The sequence below is a fragment of the Cricetulus griseus genome, chromosome 3 (assembly GCF_003668045.3).
Source record: "Cricetulus griseus strain 17A/GY chromosome 3, alternate assembly CriGri-PICRH-1.0, whole genome shotgun sequence".
In the NCBI taxonomy this organism is placed as follows: Eukaryota; Metazoa; Chordata; class Mammalia; order Rodentia; family Cricetidae; genus Cricetulus; species Cricetulus griseus.
The window spans coordinates 50,210,294-50,219,505 of NC_048596.1; positions in this window are offsets into that span (position 1 = coordinate 50,210,294).

The following is a 9,212-nucleotide window of genomic DNA, read 5'->3' on the forward strand; positions in this document are numbered from 1 at the left end:
ACATCTGGAGCTCAGGCTCTGGCTGCCCTTCCCCCATGCTGGCCACTGAGAAAGAGGGAGGCAGGATGGGTGACAGAAGAGCTCACGGGGTCTCACTACCTGCAAATCTGGGCTAGTTCCCCACTTTAGTCTGACATCCACTGCCAGGAAGAGTCAAAGTTCTAAGAGTTCTAAGCTGGCTGGGTTAGTATCTTGATTAGATAACAAGTTCCCCCACTCTTCTGGGCTGTTATTGGTGTTGTGTGTGTGTGTGTGTGTGTGTGTGTGTGTGTGTGTGTGTGTGTTGTGAGACAGGGTCTCACTTTGTAGACCCCACTGACTTTATACTTGCAATCCCCCTGCCTCAGCATCCCCAGTGCTTTGATTACAGATATGTACCCCCGCATGCTGCAGGGACCACTCAATTTCTTCTTTCTCCAACAGGAGATACAGCGGGGTAGGTCTTTCTGGTTCTGACTTGCTGTGCCTAAGGCTCTTGTGAGGCTATGCACTGAGTCACTCTGTAGTGGGATGATTTGATGGCTCTGGGATTCCAGAATTCTCTGCCTCTAAGCCCAGGGTTCCGAAGTTTAGATTCCTTTGTTCACTCGTTCAACTCACTTCCTGCACCCACTCTGTGCCGGGGGGGGGCAGGTGGGTTTTGTTGGTATGTTTGTTCTTTGGTGTGGAAGTTACAGCAGTGACCTCCGAAGGCTTTCCACGAGATGGAGAATAACGGGAACAAAGTTAGAAGCTGCATCCATATGGAGGTGAGGAAGGCTGAGGTGGAGAGAGCTGCTCTGGAAAGAGTACTGATGTGTGCTCTGAGGCCTGGTACATGAAAAGAACTAGCCTTTTGGGAACAAGCATCATAGATGAACTAGCATGTGTCATGGCCCTGGGGCAGAGGTGGGCCTGGCATGTTAGGTGATGGCAAGAGGTCTTGGTAGAGAGAGAATCCAAAGTCTGAGAAACAAGAGTAAGAGGTTTACATATTGGTGTGAGTGAGGGGAACCAATGTTTTTTTTTTTTAATGATTTATTTATCTTATGTGCATTGGTGTTTTGCTTACATGTATGTCTATGGGAAGGCAAAGGTTACCCAGAACTGAAACAACAGAGAGCTGTGAGCTGCCACGTGGGTGCTGGGAGTTGAACCTGGGTCCTCTGGAAGAACAGCCAGTGCTCTTAACCGCTGAGCCATCTCTCCAGCCCTGGAACCAATGTTTTTAATCAAAGGTGTGGTATGATTTGATTTCTTCTTCTTCTTCTTCTTCTTCTTCTTCTTCTTCTTCTTCTTCTTCTTCTTCTTCTTCTTCTTTTGATTTTTCAGGACAGGATTTCACAGTAGCTTTGGAGCCTGTCCTGGAACTTACTCTGTAGACCAGTCTGGCCTCAAACTCACAGAGATCTACCTGCCTCTGCCTCCCAAGTGTTGGGATTAAAGGAGTGCGCCACCACCGCCTGGCCTGACTTTTGCTTTATGAAGAATGATTTGGGAGGGCTGCAGAAGAATCGTGCAGGCATGCAGGAAAGATGCTCTGTAGTGGAGTAAGAAGGAGGTGAGAAAAAGCAAGAGTCAGGGAGTGGCCTCATTCCCTACGTGATTTCAGAGCACGCCTTCATCAGGTAGGGCAGTGGGGGTCCACATATGATTCTCATTAAACTCTGAACCCTGCCGACCTTGAACTCATCCACTTGCACTGTCCAATACCACCGTGATCCCACATGACTAATTAAGCTCAAACTAAAATAAAATCAGACTCAAAAGTCAGGTGTTCAGGCACCAGCGCCACATGCCATGTGTTCAGCTGCCACTGTGGCTAATGGCAACACCCAGAGTATTTCCATCAACCCAGAAAGTTCTATATAGAAGCGCTTCTTTAGATGGGACACTCAATAAGCCTTGGTTTCCTCATCTGTAAATGAAAATTATAATAGTTCCTTCCAGCTGGGTGTAGTAGTGAACGTAGAAGGCAGATAGCGAGTTTCCCAACAGCCAGAGCTATATAGTGAGATCTCATCTCTGGGGGAAAAAAGTTAGTGAAGACCTGCCCCGATTGACTGAGGCAACACACCTGTAGAGTAAGTACTCTGCCAGCCTAGAACTTTACAAACATTCATTTATGCATGCACGTTGCTTTCACTGGGATAAGGTGGGTACCAAAAGGCATAGGAGCCATCTCTGAGATGTTTCTGAAAAACCTTAGGTTCGTAATCTGGAACCTTACCCAGGCAAGGAGAGAGTGAAAAGAGGCTGATCTCTGCATCAGTTCCCAGCGACTTCAAGGCGAGAGTTGCGCGTCGCGCGCTCCCTGCAGGCGACGCGGCGTCCTGCTTCTCGAGATCGTGGCTCGGACCTACCGCCAGAGGGCGCTGCGGGCGGCGGGCGGGGCGCGGGGCAGGCGGAGTCCAGGCTAGGGCTGCCGTTTGCGAGCGTGAGACGAGCCCACTGGGACTGTAGCGGGAGCCCAGCCGGGACTGTCGCGCGGGCCGCGCCGGCGATGCCGCGCCCCCGGGCCAGGCTGTAGCGGGGCTGCGGCCGGAGCGCACGCGCTGGGCAGGCGGGCCATGGAGGTGGTGGACGAGACCGAAGCGCTGCAGCGCTTCTTCGAAGGTGAGAGACCGCGGGGAAGGCTGGGCGACCAACCTCCTTACTCTGGGATATGCCAGCCGATCTCCCCCAGGACGGGACTCCCATGGGGTTCCCGCCATGCAAGGACCCCCAGAAAGCCTCCTTTGGGCAGGGACTCTACTCCAGACTAGCAACAGCGAGGTGAATGGCGAGGAGATCGGTAGTCTCCAGGTGTCTGCCCATGCCCGTTGGTCTTGGGCTTCCCGTCTGCCTTCAAAACTCAGCTTCATTGGGGATGGGTTACCTTCCGTGCTAAGCTCTCCTTAGACTCTTTCGGGTCCTGCAGTCCCACTAATTGGTGACACTCCAATCCTTGGCACACTTCTCCACTCTGGGGATCCTGTATCCACTTTCCTGCTACTCCATCCATGCCAGGCTCCCACTCCATCTATCCTGGACTTTCCATATCCCTTAAGACTGGGACCCCAGAGCCTAGCCTATCCCCTAGAAGGTGGGACCTCCTGACTGTGCTTCCTGGAGGTTGAGACACCCTTGGAGACTGTGATGCCCTTTGAGACTGTCACCTGTCTTGGACAATGCTGCTTCCTCCCTTAAGACTGAAATTCTCCATTAAATAGCTACTGCTTCCCTGCCTGGGGCAGGGCATTTCCTTCAGTACGATTTCCTAGAGATGGCACCCCCTTGAAGCTGGCATCTGTGCCACCAGCTACCTCCGCTCTTGGAGATCTTCGCGGTGCTGTAAATGGCACCCCGTCAGTCCCATGAAGCCTCCTTAGGACTGGATCCCTCACACCTGACACAGGAGTTATGTTTGCCCCGCACCAGGAGTGACCTGGTCTCCCTCACCTTGACCTGTCTCCAGCGGAATCTATGCACGCCCTGCTATATTTTTTCCTCACCCCTGCACTGACTTTAGAGTCTGTCTCTAGTCTAAATACTGCCTGGGCTTTCCTGAGCAGCTCCTGACCCTCTTCCAGGACTGCCCCTCCCCCCTGAGAGCTGGGTTCAGGAGGGAAGGGACTGGTGTGGGAGGGGGATGGGAGGTGAAGGCTGACATCTCCCAGCCTGCAGGGTTTCTCAGACCCTCACTGGAGCATGAGGCCGGGCAGTTGAACCCCTTTTGTATCTATCCCCGCTATGTTGGGAGCCTAGTCTCTGCCCTTCCCTTTTGCTAGCCCCTAAGCTAACATCTTGCCTCTAAGTACGGGAAGAGCCTTCCACGAGCACAACCTGTTGCCCTGGACATATCAGGCTGGGACTATTGAATTTCAGGATGGAAATCAAGACCCAAGTTTAAAGCCCAGTGTCTAGTTTTTGAGAGATTTCCCCAGGGCAAGAGGCCCTTTCTTGTCTCTGTTTCTCTTTCTATGTCTTGGAGAACCACAGAATGGACTTTTGTCCACTCCTGCTTGCTGAGCAGCCCAGGAGAGGACAGCCCCAAGTCTCAGCCATCTTCACTCCAGGGTTCTGAGCACCTAGGCAGAACAAGTCCTAAGAGATCTGAAAATGCTAGGCTTGGACTCGATACAGTGATCAATAACTGAGGCTGCTGGGCCATCTGAGGGTGCGAGACAACATCCCTCAATTCCAGGAGCTTCCTTTCTGAGCTCAGGAACCGTAAAGACCCTAAGAGAGGGGAGAAGTCAGTGGCCCTTGTGGGGCACAGGTACAGATTGCGGGTGTCTTATGTCTGTTTGGTGTCTAATGACCCATGAAGAAGCAGGACCCCTTGATTCCTGAAGGTATCTGTAAGCTTCCGCCCCCACCCTACCCCCACCTGGGCTCTGGGCACAGGGGCGGGCCTAATTGGCCTGGACTCCTCTCTTCTGAGCCAAACTTTCCCTCCTGGCCTGAGAAGGGGGGGTGGGAGGCTGACGCCACAGCTTAGCCATGCGGTTGCCTGGCAGGGAGGCTGTGCTGCTCCCTCCAGAGAGATAAGAGGAGACTCAAGAATGTCAGTGGGGAGCAGGCGGGGTGTGGGGCCTGCTCAGGAGGGCCAGGCTTCAGAAGTCTCCCAGAGCCTGGGAATAGGGGCAGGCTGGGTGGGCACCTGGTCCAAGTCTTCTAAGGCTATCTGAGAGGGGAAGGCATGGCAGGGAATCCGCTGGGTGATGAGATGGGGGTTCTCATTATGAGGTGAAGGAGCCTGAGGGAGCAAGCACGGAGCTGTGGTGTGCTCATAAGTGTGAGACCCATTGAGGAAGTGTAAAGCCTTGTTTTATGGATGAGGCTTTGTCATTCTCAGCTCCTGGCGACAGTGGATGCTCTCACACTCAAATGGGACCCTTGAGTCCTCATCCATATTCCCACACAGCGTCTGGGTAGTGGGCAGAGGTCTCCATGGTTTGGGTTCTGGGCTGGGAGACAGAATATCTCTTGCTGAAGGGGCAGTCTTCTACCATGAGGCCCTTCTTCTACCATGGCTCTCACTAACTTAGCAAATAGGGGCATGTCCTGCCCTGCTCTGGGTAGGTAGTAAGACTGGGGGCTAAGGCGCTTTGGGCCTTTGGTGGGAGGCTGGGACAGAGCGTCCCCCTCGAGGCTGGTACAGCTGGGTCCCCGTGACTGCCCAGTTAATCCCCTGGAGATAGGCACTAGCGGTTCAGAGTGGAGGGCACAAGGCCTGTAGAGAGCAGACCCTCCGGGCAGGATGCATTGGCTCCCAGCAGGTAACTGGGTATAGGGGATGGTCTGTTTCTCTTCACCTGACTGGTGGGGACCCTGATCTCTTAGAGCCAGGTCAGGGATGGAGTAGGACCGTATTGAGAGGGCTTGACCAAGACCTCTAAGGGTGGATTCATGATGGGTCACTGAGAACTGTGTGACCCGAGGCAGGGCCTCTCTGGGATCTTTTTCCTCACCTGGAACACAGGAGTCAGTGGCAGAGGTCTCCATGGTGTCTTCTCTCTGTTGAACCTTCTGTCCCAATCCTGGGACAGAATGAATAGAAGATTCTGAGTGGAGGTGCTGGCAATGGTGCTAGGGGCTCATGTTGTCTAGCTAGTGTCCCTTAGAGCAGTTTTACGGTGAAGGGGAGGGTGGTGGTTTGGATACTGAAGGGAATTGGGGTCTCCAGCAGATTTTGAACAGGCCACTGTGAGTTTGGGGGCCGATACTGGCCTCCTGGGCTGGAGGAGGAGGCCTGAGTCTCACCTTTTCTGAACCCAAGGGTGAGTCTGGACTGATACTGTCCGCTCTGGCTTGTTTTCCTGCATGGTAAGTCAGTGGACCAGAGTAGGGGCTTCTAATGCGATCATTTTTAGACATCCAACAAACATAAACTCCTAGCCTCTGATGGGATGAATAAGGTAGACTGCACAGTGCTGAGTGGGAGGGCCAGAATGAACCCATTTCCCAGGGAGCAAAACCAAGGCTCTGAGAGACAAGGTTAGCTGGGTAGCCTAGGCTGACTTTAGTCCCAGGCTTTCTCTTCTGCCCTAGTTGGTGACAGCATCCTTGCATCCTCTCCAGAGGGCAGGAGTCTCAGGTGAAGGCTACCTGGTAACTCAGGAGGGTAGATCCACCCACCATCTGCTAGTTGGGCTGTGAGAAAGGGGTGGCTTTCTGGCCTGTGTCACCTGTCATTGGTGATGCACCCAGGAGCAGGTGGGTAGGAAGACATCAGATGTAAGCTTTCCTTAATCCCTCAGATTCTGTTTCCTGGGGAAGAGACAAAAGGCCTCCTGGGCCCACCTGGAACCCACCCCGCACCCCCATATTCCCGCCGCCCCACTCAAGCCCCACTCAAGACTTATGTCCCAGCCCCAGTCTGTAGTGAGCTGCTGTCTGGGCCCACCCTTCAGGCCCTGAGCCAGGTAGGAGGGGAGAGATAATGGAGGGGTCTGACTCATCCCTGTGTCCCCACTCCTATCACAGAGCCACACAAAACAGGGCAGCAGGATATGCTCCCTGCCAGTGGAGACCATGATCGATCGATCCATCTATATGTAACAGGAGCCTGAGGTGGAGATGTGTCATGGAAAGCCACTCTCTGGGAGTGGCTAGGGTCATATCAGGGGTCAGGAGAGTTGGTTACCAGCCCCTTGGTCCTGGGCCTTTCCTCATTGTGGGGGTGCTGAGCAGAATACCCCTTGAGGTCTTAGGCAGAGCCAAGAAGGCTATTTGGGGACAGACCACTCTGGGTAGAGTGGCATCTCCCTGGGAGACCTGCCCAGACAACTCCCAAAGGGTTACAGTTCTGGGGGGCCCTGGCAGCAGAGGCTACTACTGGGTAGCTACCAAGCTAGGCTGCTGATTGGCTGTTGCCCTTGGACTTTGCCCTCCCTGATAAGGACAAAGCAGAAATCATTAACTGGATTATTAACTGGGGTGGCCCCACCCTGAGTAGGCAGCCTGCCTTCCCTTCCTCCTCCTCACGGCCTAGGCCTCAGGCATTCCTCTGCACCTCAGTTTCCCTTGGTTGGGGGTGGCTCCTCTTCCAACTTAAGGTCTCCAGCCATTACCACTGGGTATGGGTGGCCCGTTTATCTGGGGCTGGATAGTTGATGCAAGGATTGTTTTTTTTTTTTTTTTTTTTTTTTTTTTTTGGTTTTTCGAGACAGGGTTTCTCTGTGTAGCTTTGGAGCCTATCCTGCCACTCGCTCTGGAGACCAGTCTGGCCTCGAACTCATAGAGATCTGCCCGCCTCTGCCTCCCAAGTGCTGGGATTAAACCCGTGCACCACCAATGCGATGCAAGAATTTTGTGTGCTCACAAGTGTGCTGTGGGTGCTGCAGCTATTCCTGTTATCCACATGGCCTTCCTCTTGGGTCTGTCACTACAGCTGGCTATTGTCTCAGCTGTCAAAAGGCAGTGCAGCTGGACTAGTTATTTAGTAGTCACCTCCCAGAGCTTCTGTGGGGTTGTGTAAGATAGTGCCTGTGCAGGGCCTGGGGACAGTACCCTGCCTGCATACCAGCCCTATTTAACTAACCGCTCATGGGCACACACAGCCTCTTCGTATGGCCTGGGGTAGATGACATGTGCCCACCCTTAGGATTATTGATCCACTCATGCCTCAGACTTGGGCTCAGGTTTCCAAGCTGGTGCTCTGTGCTTTAAGAGAGACCTTCACCCTCTCTGAGAACCTCCAAGATGACGGCAGTCATCATCTGTTGCGTGTATTCTGTGTTCAGGCAACTGTACTGTGATAGACTTGGCTTTACTTTGTCTGGGGACAGGTCTTGGTCCTATCACACCAGTTAAGTCTGTCTCTTCCTCAATCTTGGAGATGTGGGACCTGTTCCGTGGAACAGAAAGGAACCTGGTCTTTGCCTGTTAGGGCATCTGGGCTGTAGTACTCTGCAGATGTTCCCCCTGCAGTCCTCAACACAGGGGGAGAGAGTTTGTAAGACCCCTTTTCTAAGAGGGAGGAGCTGAAGATGATGCTCCACGCTCATGCAGGGTAGCCACAGAAACAGGAATTCTGAACCACAATTGGAGCTCTCCTAGGGGTAGGTAGGGAAGCGGATCGCATTGCATACTGAGCAGCCTGACCTGCTGGTTGCCATGACAGGCGATGTCCAGCCTTCCTGGACCACACAGCCCTCACTCCCATGGTCAAGGCTACAGAGAGTGAGCAGGGAGACCCATAGAGTGCTGAGGCCAGAGGCAGAGAGAGAAAAGAGAGGGGAACAGAAGAAGAAAGTGCCTGGGTGGGACACAGTTGGCTCCAGTGCCCCGATTGGCCTATACAAAGCTGGACCTGTCCTTATCCCTGGGGTTCTGCTTTCCCTTTATGTCTGGATAGGGTTTGTGGCCTTTAAACCACCCTTTAAGTAAGGCAAGGCATTGCCTTTCTGGGGGACTTGGGCCAGTGACATGGATTCGCTCAGTCCTATCTAGCTCCAGCTGCAGCTGGTAGAAGGGTCTGACTTTGAACTATGGAGAGGATAGAAGGAAAGAAGAGGGGAGATGCTTGCGCTGGGGGACCCTGACCCAGGAATAGGAAACTGTGTCTTGGGAGGTATGGCAGTGGGGCCAGTTGTATGCATGCTGCACTTGAGACGGGCCTTGGAAGTATGTTGAGATATAAACCAGAACCAATAGGCAGGTACCTGACAGGCTTTGTCACTACTGCCTTGCACCCTTGAAACTACAATGAAAGGGCTGGGAGGGGGGGTGTAGCTCAGCTGGTAGAATGCTTACCCAGCATTCACAAAGCACTAACCTAACCACCCCACCCAATCCTTAAGTCTAAGCCACAGTTGCCTGTGTTCACTCCCAATTCCGAACCAGAAAGAGAAGAGTCCCCGCCCCACCCCCAGCTGGCCTTCAGAGACCCTGCTCTTCAAGGAGATCCAGAATCACAGATACCCTTGGGCTACAGCTACATCCTCCCTTGGTCCCTACACAGCCCTTACCTTATGCTCAGGATAACACAATCTGAACTCGGCACCAAGATGCTCCCAAAGCCAACCAATCTGTAGCCAGTTCTTAGGAAACCCACACTGTTCCCAGAGACTTGCACTTCACTTTGGGGGCACAAGAAATCCAGGGGCAAAGAGAGCCCCACCCAGTGCTTTCCACCCTTTTTTATGGTAACCAGGGTGGACCTGCCACACATACCATGGGAGGATCCTGCAGCACGAAGAGCTTGGCTCTCCATCAAGTACTCCTGTTGATTGTGTTAACACACC